Below are 18997 nucleotides of genomic sequence, written 5' to 3'. Positions count from 1 at the left end.
CAGCTTTGGATTTCCCTGACTGTGTGCTGTCTCGTTTTTCCTGGATCCCCATCTGGTAAAATCTATCTGTGTATATATATATATATATATACATATATATATTAAATCTCTGCTCAACTCAAGAATTCTACAGCTAAGAAAGATTAAAAGAATCAAAATAATTTTTGACCCCCTCAAAAAAAGTTGCTGCTCCTTCCTAAAAGGCTGGGTTTCCCAACCCCTTCAGGTCCCAACAATAGACACACTATATAGTAGGGAAAAAAAGACAAGCACAACCTACTAAAAGCAACAATAGACCCCAATCCTCACTCACTTCTGAGATAATGGAAATACAGTACATACAGTAATATTCAATCCACTTTGGTATGGTTTGAAGGATGTACAGTAGCCACCGCTGACCAGAAGACGCACAGTTAGAGTGGAGCGTCTCTTTGTCCCAGTCCCATTGCAACCTAACATATATAATCCATGTAAAATATTAACAAGTATATAATAAAAAATGTTGAAATGACATCTTAGAAAATGGCAGTCCATAGATGCAATAATATTGTAATTATCAACCTATAACTAACCAAAGTATAATACAATACATGGCATCTAGTATATTTCCTTATTAGCTAATCTTCAATACATTAGTTAAATGCTACATTGAAAGGGAAGTAAAAAAGAGGGGGAAAAAAGTATCAAAAACAAGTATTCTGTCTACTGTTAGGGCTATCAGACACCCTTATCATGCCATTTATCTTCATTTACAAAGTTTATAATAACAACATGATTTACTTATTAAAAAAATATATTTATAGAAAAGGGACAATGTGGTCATTCAGACCAAAGGCATTTTACTGTGGAGATAGATTGAAAACAGCTCACTCTGAAGCAGCAGCCTGTTTCCACCCCCACCTCTTTTTCCAATCCTATCCTGTTCTAAACAGGTGTTGGACAGCTCCAGTCCTCAAGAGCCACCAATACTGTAGGTCACGTTTTCAGAATATCCCTGCTTCAGCAGAGGTGGCTCAATCAATGGCTCCGTCTTCGACTGCACCACCTGTGCTGAAGCAGGGATATCCTAAAAAACCTGACCTGTCCTTGAGGACTGGAGTTACCCACCCCTCTTCTAAACTCATAAAGCTAAAGAGTGTTAGCAGGTTACAGCCATGGTGTACAAGAAACGGTATTGGTATAAATTGTGTCATTTCTTATTTATTTTCACTTTTATTTTTTAAATAATTTTTATATTATTTACGCGTTCTTTAACTCTGGTATTTAGTTTACGTTTCCCCCACCCTCCACCCTATATATTCTAACTCACATGCACAGGTCATTTTGTACACTACAGTATACATTTTGATTGACAGTTATAAACCTTGTTAATCTTTCCTGACCGTGACCTGAACACATTTAGTTTATACAGTACATGTATTTACATACCACACCCTTATTGCACAAAACGTTGCCCAAATGCTTATTAGGCAGCCGATTCCTCTCTTTCTCCTTTTGATTACCTTTAAATAAATTTGGGCTTAAAATATCATTTAATCTTGTTTGTTATACAGCATTGGATCCTCCTTTATAAATGATTTAAAATCAAATATCATTTATAATTTTCCAATGTATATTAAGTGCTTTTGGATTAGGAATATATTGTTTAATAAACAAAGGTTTATTGTTATTACAATCATTTCCCCCCCCCCATCTTTTCCTTCTTAGCTCCTAACAATGTTGCTCCATCCATTAAGTGTCTTTCCTAATGCTCTCTCAACCAACAAATGATCAAACCCCTTCTATATAGATTTTACCTTCACTTCAACCTGCATTTAGTCTAGAAATCATATTTTGTGAGTTATCTCTTTTCAATCATCCACCCATTTAATATTTACATTATTAATATTTGTGTTCCACATATGTCTTCAAAGCCATAGGGGTATATTCTATAAGCAAATAAAGTGCCCGGGCACTATCTCTTTAGGTGCTCATAAAATATTATAAGTGGATGGAGAAAAAAAGGGATGTAATACAGCCTTAAGATAATGTTCTTAAGAATTCCTCGTGTGACTCGGAACCCAAGCAGGATCTATCCAGGACCCTTAATGACAATGGAACACAAGAAAAATGGGGGAGCACAATGTGAGGAAGGGTGAGTAGTTTCTGTGTCTTCTTTGACTGGTGATCAGTGTGGTGAAAACACCTCTATTGAAACATCAGTGTATGTAATAGACTCCGTGAATGGTAGGTGAGCATACAATGGTTTTTGTATGAGGGTGGAAAGATATGAGTAAATAAATTACACGGCCTTGTGTAAGTTCTATCCCATCAAGGTTTCTTTAGCTTCCGAAACTTCATTTAGGGTGTTGATCTTCCCTCCGTCTGTTCTTCTTTGCTCGCTATTTCTTCAATTATCTTCTTTGGAGAAGTTCCTCAGTGATTTTCCTCTCATGAGAATGAAAAGGTGATTAGATCAGGGTATGTAAGTAACAACTGCGGTATAGGAGGGGGTGGTGAGGCAATATATTATTGCAATTTATTGGTATAGTATGTCACTCACATGGGCTAATGTGAGTGTTCTCATATTACGGTATCTTGTTATCTCCCGTATCAAATGTAGGAGCAGGACTTCAGATATTTTATCTATAAGTATCTTGCAATATGATTGCAGATAAAATAGAAAGGTTTGACATTAAGGTCACCCAATGGTGGTGGTGAGAGGGAATGTGGAATACTATAAATATAACAGAATACTCACACGGGCCAGTGTGAGTACACACTGGTAGAAGATTCTTTCTGCTTCTATTTTCTTTTTCTTTATCCGCTTCGCTGCTGATGAAAAATGAACTATGGGACACTAAGGTCTATGGGGGGTAAAACTTTATTAAAACAAACAGTGTTATACAAACTAAATGTGGAGCCACAGATTAAAAAATGGGGATAAAACAAAAGCAACTGCTTGCTTCTGGGGGAATGCTAAAACACAGGGAGAAGCTCGGTGGTAGGTGGCAGGGGGTTTCTTTCTCCGCGTCCGTATGGAGAGCTGCAACTTCACCTCTTGCCTCTTGCTGTGAACTAAAAAACTGTCCCAAGTGGAGAGCTACGCGTTTCGTCCTATACAGGGCTTCCTCAGGCTCAATGGATAATGGACGACTGGGTGCTTGTTGTTTTATACCCTCGTCGTCCGATTGCGATCCTGCTGCAATCAATTCTTGATTCTTGCCGCGACGGGGCGCCGCCATCTTGATTGGTGCGTGCGCATCTTACAGGGAGCTGGGTATACGTCTGTTTTAATGTCCGGTTTTTTTTTATAAAGTTTTAAGATTTTGAATTGACGTAGGTGTGTCTTCCAATGGATAGAGCATACACCTCCCGTTAGAGTTCTGACAGACATCTCTATGTGTATATTCTATAAGCTCTGAGATCACTGATCTGTGCGGTCTTGAAAGCCCCATTGATCTTAATGTGTCAGACTATCAATTTCGGAGTTTTTAGAATATACAGTAATCCATAGTCCCACCTTCCCAAATTAATAGAACATCATCTATATGGCAATACAACAGATTGCATTGGTGTGCCGTTATATTGTTGAGTTAGAACCACATAAACAAATTGACTAGGTTTGGAGAAAAAGTGGCCCCAAAAGTGTTTGTTGATGCACAGATGAGAAGAAACAAAATACAATTTAATCACACCACCACCGGAGCAATTCATAATATATTGAAATCTAACAATATTAAAGAATACCTCTCATTTAATAGAAGTTTATGAATCTAAAGACCAGTTCATTTTGAGTATATTCATTCCATAATTATAAAGGGGCATTGTGAAAGGGTCTCAACACGTATCTAAAAGGGCTTCAAAAGAAAGCCTGTATTGGTCTGAAGGAAACAAGAAATACGTATTTCAAAGGCGCCAGATGGTAAAGGATATATATCACACAAGTTGGACGGATGAGTTGTGCTTGAAAGAAATAAAAACAAAAAGAAAAACACATAGCGTAATACTGTATGAAAAAAAGGACAAACAACATATACTACACATAACATAAAAGACTAATGACTAACAGCTGAGATAGAAAGGTGAAAGATTAATTAAAAAATATTTAATAAAACATATATTAAAACAATGGACATATGAAAAATAAAAAATACATATAAATAATGAAAGGACAAATGATTAAAGGACCAGCACACTGCAACACCAGGTGGACTGCCCACTCACCGGACGGGAGATATAAACATGCAGTGGATAATTTTGAGAGTATCCCCTCTCTGCTGCTCGCACAGCTACTGCACTGGAACGGATCTGTAGATGGAAGGTTGCACACGCCAGCCGGCGTGTGTGTGTGTAACCTCTCTCGGCGCTCAATGGAAGCCGTGCAGATGGTGTCAGATTCGTCGCAGCAGATTCGTTTGTAGTGATATTGTGGACGTCGGCTGGTAACAGCTGATTCGCCTCCAGATCTGCTCGGGAGAGTAGAAAACAGACCTGGTGCCACAGTAGAAGTCCTGAAAAGCCACCCCACGCGTTTCGAAAGTGTGCTGCTTTCTTCCTCAGGGGTTCACAAGAAGAAAGCAGCAAAGGACCAAAGGATCCGGCCAATTTTGGGTCTATCCAGCCCAAAATTAACCCTCTCTAGATGTATCACTGCTGATCTCCTCTTCTCCCTCTACCACTTGCCCTCTCGACCCCTTCCCTCCCATCTCTTAAAACCCCTTGCTCCTGCTCTAATCCCTAACACATATTTTGAACTCCTCCTTCAACTCTGGTACCTTTCTCTCCTACTTCAAACATGCAACAGTTATACCATTACTCAAACACAGCAAGCTTGACCCAATCTATCTCTCTAATTATCGTCCTATCTCCCTCCTGCCTTTTGCCTCTAAACTCCTTGAACGCCTTGTATTCTCTCAATGCTCCATTTTCTCACTACCTATTCTCTCCTAGATCCTCTAGAATCTGGCTTCCGCACGGCTCACTGTACTGAAACAGCCCTTACTAAAATAACTAATGACCTCTATGCTGCCAAAGCCAAAGGTCACTATACTGCTCACATTGCTCAAACCCTTTGCAGCATTTGATACCGTGGACCACCTTCTTCTCCTTCACACTCTCCATACTCTTGCTATCCATAACAAAGCTCTATCCTTGATTTCATCTTACCTCTCCCATCGTATTTTCAGTCTCCTGTTTGTTAACACCTCCTCCTCTGTGAATCTCTCTGTTGGTGGACTCCTGTAGTCTGTCCTGCGACATTTGCTCTTAACAGACTCTATCTAGGTGACTTTATCACATCTCTTTGGATAAAATATCACCTCTAGGCTGATGATACACAAATTTACTTTTCAACCATTGACACTATACCTGCTGTACAGACCAAAGTTTCTGAATTTCTCTCTGCTGCAGTATATCATCCTGAATGGCCCTCCGCTGACTCAAACTTGACATGTCAAAAACAGAGCTCCTCATACAGTACTTCCTCCCAAACCTGGGCCTACTTCCCCCTTTAAAATTACTGCTGTCAGCACTATCATACACCCAGTATCACAAGCCCGCTGCCTAGGGATCACATTTGACTTCTCCCTCACATTCTCCTTTCACATTCAAAATGTAGCTAAAACCTGCCATTTCCCCCCTCAATATTGCAAAGATACACCCTTTCCTCTGGTCATCTACCGCTAAAACTCTGACATATGCCCTTATTCTCTACCGTCTCGACTATTGTAACTTCCTGCTGTCCGACCTTCCTGCTTCTCACCTATCTCCCCTACAATACAATCTATCCTTGTAAGGAAGCCTCAATACACATGTATGCAGATGACACAATCTTATATGCACACAGCCATAGCCTCTCTGACATTCAACACATACTTCAGTCTGACTTTTTCAGACTCGAAAACTGGATTTCCCAAAGCAAACTGTTTTTAAACACTGACAAGACTGTAACTATAGTATTTGGGACCAAGACTAAATTTTTAAAAGCTTCCAGCGACTGAGCTCCAGATTAGAACCAACGCTAACACCACCCTAACCCCTGTCACTAGTTTTAAATACCTGGACTTATGGTTTGACTCCCACTTAACATTCGGAATGCACATTGATACCCTGACAACCAAGACCTATGCCACACTAGGGGTATTTTACAGGAACAAATCCTCTCTAAGTCTCCTGGTCAGAAAGCGTATCACACAGCAGATGCTAATGCCAATTATTGACTATGGAGACATAGTATTTGGTTCGGCACCTCAAACCCACCTTAGCAAACTTGACACCCTCTACAATTCAATTTGTCGTTTCGTTCTCCAATGCAACTATAACACACATCACTGCGAAATGCTCAAAGAACTAGATTGGTCATCACTAGAGTCTAGGCGCAAAGTTCACCTTTCCTGTCTTGCCTTTAAATTCTTTATGGGCAAGCTACCCAGCTATCTGAACAAGCTCCTCACCCCTACAACATGCAGCACTATCACCTGAGATCAGACTCCAAAAGACTGTTCATGGTCTCAAGGCTCAACAAAGTATCCGGACGTTCCTCCTTCTCATACCCTGCACCCCAAAACTGGAACAACCTACCAGAGACTCTCACATCCACCACCAGTTTAAGTTCTTTCAAATCTAAGTCTGTCTCACATTTTAATCTGGTCTGTAACTGTTTTATTCGCCCATAATATATATTTTCTTTAACTGTGCATGCAATGTCTTGTTTATAATGTATACCCTGTTCATTTATGTAACTGTATTTGTAACCATGTATTATTTATCTTAACTCTGTGCCCAGGACATACTTGACGAGAGGTAACTCTCAATGTATTACTTCCTGGTAAAATATTTTATAAATAAATCCTAAATGCTGCTGCCATAATCACTTTACTCTTTCCTAAATCTGTCTCAGCATCTCTCCTGCTAAAATCCCTCTACTGGCTTCCTATCAAATCCCATATCACACACACAATTCTCCTCCTCACTTTTAAGTCGCCCCCCCCCCCCTTACATCTCAGCCCTAATTGCTCGCTATACACCATCCCGACTCTTGCGTTCTGCTCAAGGATGTCTTCTCTTTACCACTTTTGTATCTTAAGCACTCTCCTGCCTTAAACCTTTCTCACTCACTGCCCCACACCTCTTTTATGTCCTTACCTTCAATCTCCATCTTACAACCTCTCTATCCACCTTTATGACCTATTTTAAAACACCCCTCCCTAACTGATACTATATACTTCATACATCGACCATGACTCCTTGCAGATGCACTTACCAGGACAATTTCGTACTGTTTGCCACTTAGATTGTAAGCTCTTCGGAGAAGGGACTCCTTTTTCTAATGTTACTTTTATCTCTGCAGCACTTATTCCCATGTGTTATTTATATTATTTGTTATTTATTTTATGCCACATGTATTAGTGCTGTGAAGCGCTATCAACATTAAGGGTGCAATAGAAATAAAGACATACATGCATACATACATACACTAACCTCTTGTGTGACACCGTATCAAAAGCCTTTGAGAATCTAAGGAGACTGCATCACACTAGTCTAAATTCCTACTTATCTCCTTAAAGAAACTAATATGATTTGTTTGGCATGACATATCCTTCAGAAATCCATGCTGACTATTACTAATAATATTGTTACCCCTAGTAATGCGGTCTTTGGCAGACTATACAGTAGCTGCGCCGACGAGTATTCTAAAATTTGCCTTGGAAAATCTGGGGCAATCACCAACAATACCCTAGTAATGCTGAAATATTTTCTGTGAAATTTCTGCAGAAAAACTAATGGCCCATCGTATTAACACAGCAGGGTCCCAGGCAGTCCCATTCAGTTTCAATGGGACTGCCAGGGACCCCCGCTGTGTTAATCCGATGGGCCATTAGTCTGTCTGCAGAAATTTCACTGGAATGTTGGCAGCATTACCTGGATATTGCCCCAGAATTTCGAATGCAAGTTCTAGAATTCTCGTCGGCGCACCTGTATCTATAATTATAATTACATGCATTGTTTTGCATCTGATTTGATGTTTTGTTCCTCGTGTAGAGGATAATTGCAGTGAAAATGTGAAATAGATCTTAACTAATAAGGGGGTAAAAATCCCCACACTACATTCAAGACATACAGTAGGTGAAATAATGCCACTCACGTTTCCCCTATGACGTTATTTATATAAGATTATATACAATTAGTAATAAGATGTTAACAATTACAAGGAGTTAGGATCATGTTTTTATTTCTATTAGGATGTGTTATTGTTTTGCTTCACTCAGTGGAGTTGTGTGTACAGTAGTTAGCAGGTATATAGTATAAACATGTACATAGAGGACTCATCTTGCTATTATTAGCCAGAGAAGTCTTGGTTTCACTGATTGGGTATTCGCAGGTATAGTATAATGGATTAGGAGATGAAAGGAACACCATAACACGTGTTTGACTACGTATTAAACCTGTGTTAATACACAGTGTTGTGTCACAGTGAGTTCAAACCACAGGAAATGCAGGACCGGTCTAACCGGAATGTGGGTGACATCACTGCTCTGGTTGCTGAACCTTCGGAGAGGCTAGTTAGAGACCCACGCGTATTATCAATGTCTACTCTATTTAAACACAGGGGGAATCATACTAGGAATATACCTGACAAAGCGTCCAGGGGACTTTGAAATGTTGCTATTAAGAATAGTTATTCCTAATAGATTATTCTTTAATGCCTCTGACAAAACTCCTGCGTGAGGGAAACACGTAGGGCATCTTGACACAGGGATGTCATTCAGGAAGGCAGAAAGCCGGAGAAAGTTACGAGGGCTTAGTTTCGCTGATTGGTTTCGTCAGTTATTATGAGCATTTAGTCTCTATAACATCTACAGTATTAACTAGTGCGTCTTACCGTTGCCTATTGAGGGTTGTTTGGTGTATACGATTACCTATGCTATCAGCAGATATCAGTAATTTGTTTTGAGATTAGACCCACTGCAGTTCAAATCTCATCCCGATTATACAGGTGGTACTTAAATTAGTTATTAACATAGCAATTAGCCCTCACATCTATTTGACCATTGTAGCCAGTGTGGGATCACTTCTGGAATTTATCTGGGGTGAATTTGGAACTATCCCTCCACCAATAGTGATATGAAAAACTATTTGATGGGTCATTTACATGTATATACCCAACTTTCTCTCCTATCCTTCCTTATATTTTAGTCTGAGCACTATTGTTTGTCATCACATTGTTATCAATTTGTCTATTCTGTTAGACTTTGGTACTAACAATACTGTATGTAAATACATGTAAGTTTTAAAAAGTCTAGAGGTATGCTCCATTAATGCATTCTTCATTAGAGGACTCCTTTATTTCTTCTAACCACAGCCTAGTTTAATTGTCTTATTGTCTTCAAAGTTTAATAGCAAATGGGCAAATTACACACACTCTAAATTCATATGAATATTACTTACCTGTTGAGCGATGCTATACTCCATTATTCTATATATTATTCCTCCGTTTTTTAGAATCTGCCTTTGTTGTACTTTTATAATACATCTTTTGATCATTTATTTTAATTTAGGCAATGTTATGATCACTGTTTCTCAATGTTCCCTGACTTGAATATTTGTTATTACTTCTACAGTATTTTATATTTCCAAATCCTAGTTGTTTTTTCATGAATTTGGGTTATGTAATTGTCTTTTTGCACACTCACAAACCTGTTTTCTTTCATTGTAATGCTAATACCAGTTCTCCGGTCTATGTCCGGATAATGAAAATAACCCATTATGCAAACATGACCTAGTTTTGATGCCTTCTCCATTTGCAAAAGTATTTTAGCTTCCTCAATCTCACCGATATTTGGTGGTTTATAGCATATCCCTACAAACATTTTCTTTATACTTTTACCTCCACTGCTAATTTCTATCCCCAATGTCTCTACATTTTCATCATTCCCTTCATAAACATCTTCCCTAATAATAGGTTTTAAATCAAGTTTAAGATATCCAAATACTCCACCTCCTCTTCTATGTGTTCGATCCTTCCAAAAAAGGGAATTACCCTCTAAATTAACTGCCCAGTCATGAGATTCATCCCACCATGTTTCAGTAATGCCTATGATTAGAGGTGGGCGACAAGTCCAAATCCGTTTACGTAATTTCCCGAGTTTGTCATTCAAAATCTGTGTATTGTTAAAATTGTTAGTTTCAATCCGTGTGCATTAAGACAAACCCCGCCATTGGATACAACCCGCTGATGAATTGTAACAATATGCAGATTGAATTCTTCTCAGAAGATTGTGGAATCCGCGGATTTTATTGTTAACAATAACAAAAAATCCACAAAAGGCGAATTGTCCTTTTTTGAGATTAATTCACTGACTAAAGGAAGTAGATGATTTGCGGCGGATCCAAATCCGCCCCCAAAATCGCCCATCTCTACCTACTGTATGATATCATTCTGTTCCCTTCTAGTTGTTACAGTGTTTTTGGACCCTCCTGACCCACCCAATCTCAGATTGGCCCCTGTGGTCTAACCGGTCCCCATTACATGGTTGTGCCTGGTGGTGCAACTGTTGGCTTCACTGGTCTGGAACTGGCTAGAGTACTCTGGCTTCTTCATGCAGTACTAGGGCATCTACCTACTGTTGGTCAGCCTAGTGCAGACCCTCTCCAGGATTCCTGACCACGTTAACAGGCTATCCCTTTAGGTATCCTACCAACTAGCTGCCTCAAGGTGACTAGGACAGCTATAGCCCTGGCTCCAGACCCACTTAACTCCTCTCAGGATCCTAGTTGTCCCTGTGAGCTGACAAATCCATCAGCCCCCTGACTACCCCTAGGCTCCGTCCCAAACACAGCACTGACTGGCAGCATACACTCTCCCTGTTTCCTGATGTGCCCAGCAAAAGCCTGTCCTGTTGACACAGATCTCAGCAGCTTGCCTCCAAATGTAACAGGGTTTTTGGACCCTCCTGATCCACCCAATCTCAGATTGGCCCCTGTGGTCTAACCGGTCCCCATTACATGGTTGTGCCTGGTGGTGCACCTGTTGGCTACAGGACTCCTGAGTCTCCCGCATGATGTTGGTGGGGATATCAGCAAGACAGGCAGCTGAGGTAGTATGCTTGAGTCCTACCTACATCCAGTGCAGCGCCTCCACCTCATCAGGATCTCTGCGTCCGCAGGGAGATGGGTCTGATGAGGACCTCCTCTGGGGTGCCTTCCTCTGCTGAGTAACTCCACACTCACACATGAGGGTTCTTGTGAAACTGGGCATCTTTATTAACATGATAGGCAGAATGCCCCTCGCAGCGATCAGCTTAGCCGCTCATTCTTGCAATGCCCATTCCTTCAGAAGGTCTTTCCTCCTAATGGTGTTGGGTCACCTCTCCCCTCAGGGAGATCACCTCCTGTGCCAGGTCCCTGGACACAGTGCAGACCCTCTCAATATGCCTACCAGCCTTACTGCTGTAGACCTTGAACTACTTACTGAAGAACAACTGATTACACACACTAACTTTAGACAGTGTTGTGTCTTATATAGACTTAGGAAATAGCCACACCTCTTATGTCACTAACAGTGGACTCAGAGCATGTTACCACTCCCCTTGAGTACATATGACACCTCACCAGGGTGTGAGGGCAAACCTCCATGATTGATGCTGGCAATCCTGTATACTTACCAGGCTTACTGCCAGCATGAGAAAGAACTGTATACCATTTTTAAACATGGCTACATAGTGCTTAATTCAATCTTTGCTTCAATCTTGCTTCTTGCATTAGCAAACAATATGTACTTTTCACCCCCCATGAATTTAGTGTTTTGAAGTTTACTAGTATTAGCTACACTATACAGAAGAAACTCCAAAAGGGGTCAGAGATTCTGCTCAAACACTATGGGGCTTAAACTGTAAGGATTCAAAAGCCACATATCGAGCACGTATCGGCTAAAATGCCTACTACAATTCTGTAACCGTCGATACAGTAAGTGGGCGATAAAAGACTGAATCGCCAAAATTTTGAGCCTTCAAAAAAATAATAATCGCATAGTGAGCGGCGTAAGCCCCTTATCGGCAGGTTCAGAAACTTGTGCAGTTCTAGTAGCCATGATTAGGTTATCAAGGCTAATTGCAGCTCTAGAATGGCAAGTTACTCCCAAAATCCTTACGCCAGGAACTTTTCCTGACGTGAGGATGGCGAGAAGCTGCTGAGAGGCGGTGAGACAGGACCTAGGAAAAAAAATGCTTTTTTTTCTGCATCGGATTGATGACGGGGGTCTCAGGAGCTTATACCCATTAATATTAACACCAGAGACCCCTCAGCATGAATCCCATGTAATAAAAATACATTTACAGGAAACTTCATTATATAAATCCCCCCTTCACCCACCCCTGTAACCCATAATCTTATACTATATTAGTGAAAGCACTGTATGTTTGCCTGCCTGCATGCATGCATGCATGCTGGATGTCCGGTGTCCCTAGCGGCAATCTCATTGGTCCCTTGGCCCGCCCGCCCCCGCACACCTCTCATTGGCCTGAGGCGGAGTGACGGGCCAAAGGACACACAGGGACACACACACACAGGGACACACACACACACACAGGGACACACACACACAGACACAGGGACACACACACACACAGGGACACACACACACACAGGGACACACACACACAGGGACACACACACACAGGGACACACACACACACACAATGACAGACACACACACAGTGACACACACACACACATACACACACACACTGTTACCTACATTAGCGGGGCTCACAGTTAGCAGCACCCGCGCGCACCTCCTCCTCTCCCCGTGTCTCCCGCGTTTTCACCCCGACCCCCCCCTCCCCCGGCGCTGCTACAGTCAGCGGGACACACACACACTATTATTACCCCTTCAGCGCCCCCCCCCACCCAGTGTCAGCGGCCGTGCGAGACCCCCCCTCTATATCTCCCACCTCTCCCCCCCCACACATATACATGCCCCCCCCTCACCGGCGCTACAACTCACCCCCTCCCCGGCGGGGGAACAGCCAGTGGCCAGGCAGGCTGCCTCGCGGCGCCGAGTGCCCAAGATGGCGGCGCCCGGGACACAGCGGGGGAGCGGCCACAACACGCTGCCTCCCGCCTCAGATCCACGTGGGACCTGCCGGATGGGTGAGTGAGCGGCCTTCACCTCCCCTCCACCCCCCCTTCACCTCCCCTCCACCCCCCCTCCCCTCCAGTGTCAGTGTCTCCCCGATACCCCCCCCCCCCCCGGCGCCGCTACAGTCAGCGGGGGAGCGAGCGAACGCCCGGGACACAGCGGGAGAGCGGCCACATAACGCTGCCTCCCGCCTCAGATCCACGTGGGACCTGCCGGACGGGTGAGTGAGCGGCCTTCACCACCCCTCACCCCCCATCACCTCCCCTCACCCCCCATCACCTCCCCTCACCCCCTTTCACCTCCCCTCACTCCACTTCTCCCTTCCACCCCCCTTCACCTCCCCATTTACCTCCCCCCTCACCTCCCCATTTACCTCCCCCCCCTCCACCCCCCCTTCACCTCCCCTCCACCCCCCCTTAACCTCCCCTCCACCCCCCCTCCCTTCCACCCCCCCCCTTCACCTCCCTTCCACTCCCCCCCCTTCACCTCCCCTCCACCCCCCCCTTCACCCCTTCACCTCCCCTCCACCCCCCCTTCCCACCGCCCCCCCCTTCCCACCGCCTCCCCCCCCTTCCCACCGCCTCCCCCCCCATTCCCACCGCCTCCCCTCCCCCTTCCCACCGCCTCCCCCCCCTTCCCACCGCCCCCCCCCTTCCCCACCGCCTCCCCCCCTTCCCCACCGCCTCCCCCCCCTTCCCACCGCCTCCCCCCCCTTCCCACCGCCTCCCCCCCTTCCCACCGCCTCCCCCCCTTCACACCGCCTCCCCCCCTTCACACCGCCTCCCACCCCCCCTTCCCACCGCCTCCCACCCCCCCTTCCCACTGCCTCCCACCCCCCCTTCCCACCGCCTCCCACCCCCCCTTCCCACCGCCTCCCACCCCCCCTTCCCACCGCCTCCCACCCCCCCTTCCCACCGCCTCCCCCCCCTTCCCACCGCCTCCCTCCCCCCCTTCCCACCGCCTCCCACCCCCCTTCACACCGCCTCCCACCCCCCCTTCCCACCGCCTCCCACCCCCCCTTCCCACCGCCTCCCACCCCCCGCCTTCCCTCCGCCTCCCCCTTCCCACCTCCTCCCCCTTCCCACCACCTCACCCCTCCCCCCCCTTTCCACCACCTCCCCCCCTTCCCACCACCTCCCCCCCCTTCCCACCACCTCCCCCCTCCTCCCCCTTCCCACCACCTTCCCCCCTTCCCACCACCTCCCCCCTCCTCCACCTTCCCACCACCTTCCCCCTCCCCCCCCTTCCCACCACCTTCCCCCTCCTCCCCCTTCCCACCACATCCCCCCTTCTCTCCCTTTCCACCACCTTCCCCCTCCTCCTCCTTCCCACCACCTCCCCCCTTCCCACCACCTCCCCCGTTCTCCCCCTTCCCACCACCTCCCCCCTTCTCCCCCTTTCCACCACCTCCCCCCTCCTCCCCCTTCCCACCACTTCTCCCCTCCCCCCCCCCGCTCCCCTTCCCCCCCCGCTCCCCTTCCCCCCACGCTCCCCTTCAACCCCCCTCCGCTCCCCTTTCCACCCCCCCCCCTCCACCTCTTTTTACCCTTTCCCCTCCCACACTTCAACCCCCTCCTCAAACCCTTCCCCCCCCTCCTCTAACCCTTCCCCCCCTCCTCTAACCCTTCCCCCCTTCCCTCCCCCCCCTCCTCTAACCCTTCCCCCCCTCCTCTAACCCTTCCCCCCCTCCTCTAACCCTTCCCCCCCCCTCCTCTAACCCTTCCCCCCTCCTCCACCCCTTGCCTCTCCTCCCCTTCCCGCCGCCCTTCGCCTTCATGCCCGCCTTACCGCCTCCCCACCCCCGCCTCTGCCTTTCACCCGCCCTTACTCCGGCCGCCTCTGCCTTTCACCCACCGCCTCACAGCCGCTGCACGCACTCAACAGACACCCGCCACACTCGACACATACCTGCCGCCACACACACCTGCTGCCTCCCGCCCCTACCCCCCGACATCACTGACCCACCGCCTCACACCCTAGCAGGACCCCCACTCACAGACAGCACTCACAACCCACGCGCCAGCCGCCGCCTCACACCCTAGCAGGACCCCCACTCACAGACAGCACTCACAACCCACGCGCCACCCGCCGCCTCACACCCTTGCAGGACCCCCACTCACAGACAGCACTCACAACCCACGCGCCACCCGCCGCCTCACACCCTAGCAGGACCCCCACTCACAGACAGCACTCACAACCCACGCGCCACCCGCCGCCTCACACCCTAGCAGGACACACGACTCAGATTTTTACATCACTTATGGCACCAAAATATACATTGTACTGTGGTGTGGTTACAATAAACCATTTTTATACAACATCGTATTACATTTTCTTCCATCTTTCTTTTCAATATTATTATCCAACCTTTACAACAAACAGTCACCTATTGTTCCACGATTTATAAATAATACTACCTATTACGCATTTACATCCCGGGCAACGCCGGGTCTCTCAGCTAGTAAACACTAATAACACCTCCCCAACCCCCACATGATTGATACCAAAGTCCGCAGCTGTCCGGGAGCCCTCTGGTTGTCCCTCCAGGTCCCCGGTAGCCTGCTTTACCAATCCTGTGTACAACATTTTATTTTCAATACATTTAAATAAATACCCCCCTCCCCCCCAACACATACAGTACTGTAATGGGCAAAAAAACTATTATCCAGATATGGATAAAAGCTCATTTACCCATTATTAAATATAACATTAGCCAGCATAAATAAAGTAAATACAGTTTTCTACTTACCCCTGCCATCATCAAGGGCATCCTCATCAGCATACTGCAGGTCCATGTCCTCCGATGTCAGCAAGAATACATGAAAAAATACAATCTACTGGCCCCTAACCCCTTAATCACCTTAGCGGTTTATTACCGCTATAGTAATTAACCCACCCTCCCCCGCTACCCACCTTGGAGGCCTAACCACCCACTATGTATGGGATAAACATAAGGCCATAGTTATTTTGCCCATTACAGTACTGTATGTGTTGGGGGAAGGTATTTATTTAAATGTATTGAAAAAAAAATTGGCCAGCAGGGACCTGAGAGGACCACTCGAGGGCCCACAAACACCCGTGAGGACCACCTGAGAACCCCCGGAATCCCGCAGCCTCTGGTATCAATCATGTTGGGTAGAGGAGGTGGGTATTAGTGTTGTTGTGTTTTTTATGTTTATTGTGGGTAGCAGCTGTTTTAATATAAATGTTATTAGTTGTGTAGATGAGCAGGGGTCTCAGGAGCAGAACCGTGTTGATGTGAGGTCCGGGGACCCCTTGCTTCCCGAGATACAGACCCCGTTATGGGTGCTGGTATATCCTATGCATTTAATTGTCCCGTGTCGTGATCGTGGGAATAAAATACACTCACATGAAGAAATGCAGAGTCGTTCGCTGATGAGATTGACGTCATCACGCATACGAAGACAACACAAGGAGGTCTGATTCTTCTCTGCAGGTTAGCAGCTGATTGGAAAAAGTGACATGCTGCAGAATCGAGGGTGTTGTGATCTCATCCACGGCTCTACAAATCTTAAGGTGGATTCACCCTGAGACAAGCAGATCAAACGGCTCGTTCCTCATGCGCCCCAACTGTAACAGCTTTTGACCTCGACTCCAATTTGGTGATGTCATCTGTGTAGGGATGATCTCTCAAATGCTTGATTTTTATCCCTGTTATGAGTGCAGGTCCAATAGTCTCTCTCATTTTTTAAACTTTACTGGGCCTATGTTAAAATCGTTCATAACCCACGTATCGAGCACTTATCGGCCAAAAGGCCTACTGCGATTCTATAAGCCTCGATAAGTGGGCGAAAAAGGAATGAATCGCCACATTTTTCAGCCGTCAAAAAAAGATCGCTGTGTGAACGGTGATAAGCCACTTATTGGTAGGTTCTGAAACTCGTGCAGTTCTAGCAGCCACGATTAGGGAATAAAATGCATAGGAGATACCGGCACCCAATAACGGGGCCTGTATCTTGGGAAGCAGGGGATCTTCAAACCTCAAATCAACGCGGTTCTGCTCCGGACACCCCCTGCTCATCAACACTAGTAATAAAATTTATATTAAAAAAACATTAATTTCAGGCAAGATTTGCACAGGGAGAGGCGGCTCTCTCTGCAGCTGAAAGAAATCGCCGGATTTGGCCTTTTCAGAGAGTCAATCATCACGCCGCCGGCTACTCACCCGTTTTGGTAATTTTTCTATCACAGGTAATCGAGGCTTTCTGAATACCGTGATAGCAATGCTCCAAAAAAATGGCGACTGAAATGGCCCGGCGATTTTTTTAATGAACGCTTAGAGCATAGGCCCCTATATACTGTACAGTATAGAAAAATAAATTAGAATTTAGGGGTAGGTTCTAGCAGGAATGTACAATTAGGCCTCGGCCAATCTTCCCGCTGGCGTGCTGAGGCGCGCTGAGGCTCAGGGAAAGCGGGTGCTTTACCTGGCCTTGCGGGTGCTTTCCCTGTGCTCCGTCAGGGGGCGTGGCATGCCGGGAGCATTTCGGGGGCGGGTCAGTGACGTCGCGGAGCTGGTTCGCCCTCATTGGGAGAACCGCTCACGTGACCGGCCCTGCGCTCCGGCAAGCGGGGAAATTTAAAATTTCCCTAAGACCTACGCTTCCGCGCACTTGCAGAAGCGTAGGCAAGCCCCTACTAAAGCCGCTCTAATTGCAGCTGTAGGGGCTCAGTGCTGAGCGGAAGCGCGCCTCAGCGCGCCTCCGCCAACAAGCAACAACCACAGACGAGGCTTTAGAGGGGGGAAAGGAAAGAGTCCCTTTATAGCTGCACTCCAAGAATACACCAGAATAAGGCTGGTGTTGGATAAAATGGAGTGTCGGTTAACCGAAAGTCAGCTAACCAAGACTGTACTGTAGTTATCATATCCCCTCTTAGACGCCTCTTTTTTCAAGTAAACAAATCTAATTTAGCTGACCTCTCCTTATAAATCACATCTGATACTACTCCTCATTAATAACTACACTGTACTGTTATGGTTCCTATTCCTTCTTTGGGCACCATTGGTTGTATTTCAATATACTCATCTGGCAAGTTTGCAATAGCTTTGTGCTTATATCCTTACTCCATCTGGGCTGTTTGAATAGTCCATGCATAAACAGTCAGGTTACCTGACAATACCAATATGCCCTGTTCCCTGCAGCTAGGAGCACAATATCATTTCCAGCATATGATAATAATCCATGCACAATAAATATAGATAAATAAACAAGGAACCCAGATCCATCATCTACTAAAGACAGAAAGCAAAGTGATGACACCTGATATGTTTAGAATATAAGCACGGATAAAATCTGTACAAAACAAGCTGGTATTGCTGTATTGTAGGGCAATAGTGCTCAACTCAAGTCCTCAAGAACCCCTAACCGGTCAGGTTTGAAGGATATCCCTGCTTCAGCACAGGTTGCTCAATCAGTGGCTCAGTCTTCGACTGAGCCACTGATTGATCCTCTATGTTGAAGCAGGGATATCCTTCAAACCTGACCTCTTAGAGGGTCTTGAGAACTGGAGTTGAGCACTCCTGTTGCAGGGTAACAACGAGAGTATGTTTTCCATTTGTGACCTCTAAGAAATGATCTTGCATGGTATGGCACCTGGTTAATACTCTCTGCTTCAAATTACTTACAGTAGTTACCTGGAGAGACTGAAAGTTGACGGTATGTACTGTACCTGTATTTAACTGAGACTGGTACTTCCTTGAAAGCAGGTAATTGAATCCATGTCAGTTTTCTTTTTGACCAAAGTAATATAGCTGGTTAAAGGTGTAATCTCATCTACCCTGCCAGAAAACCATCTTTTGTAAAGGATTTAATAGTCTAATTGGTTTCCCGAAACAATTCTAACCATGCTCATAAT

General features: G+C 45.6%; 1 long non-coding RNA gene across 2 annotated transcripts in view; it reads right to left on the bottom strand.

Moving 5' to 3' along the window:
• Positions 1 to 113: 113 nt before the first annotated feature.
• Positions 114 to 18997, bottom strand: part of LOC142496923 (uncharacterized) — a 36530-nt gene continuing 17646 nt past the window's right edge. Inside the window, exon 4 of one of the 2 annotated variants that reach the window (XR_012802135.1) lies at positions 114 to 2427. This is a non-coding gene — a long non-coding RNA (uncharacterized LOC142496923). Of the gene's footprint in view, positions 2428 to 4070; positions 4449 to 18997 lie in introns of those variants that run through there. The other variant, XR_012802136.1, reaches the window with a different exon arrangement.

Source organism: Ascaphus truei, chromosome 6 (assembly GCF_040206685.1).
Source record: "Ascaphus truei isolate aAscTru1 chromosome 6, aAscTru1.hap1, whole genome shotgun sequence".
In the NCBI taxonomy this organism is placed as follows: Eukaryota; Metazoa; Chordata; class Amphibia; order Anura; family Ascaphidae; genus Ascaphus; species Ascaphus truei.
Note: the sequence above shows the minus strand (reverse complement) of the source record. Positions and strands in the feature narration are given on the sequence as shown.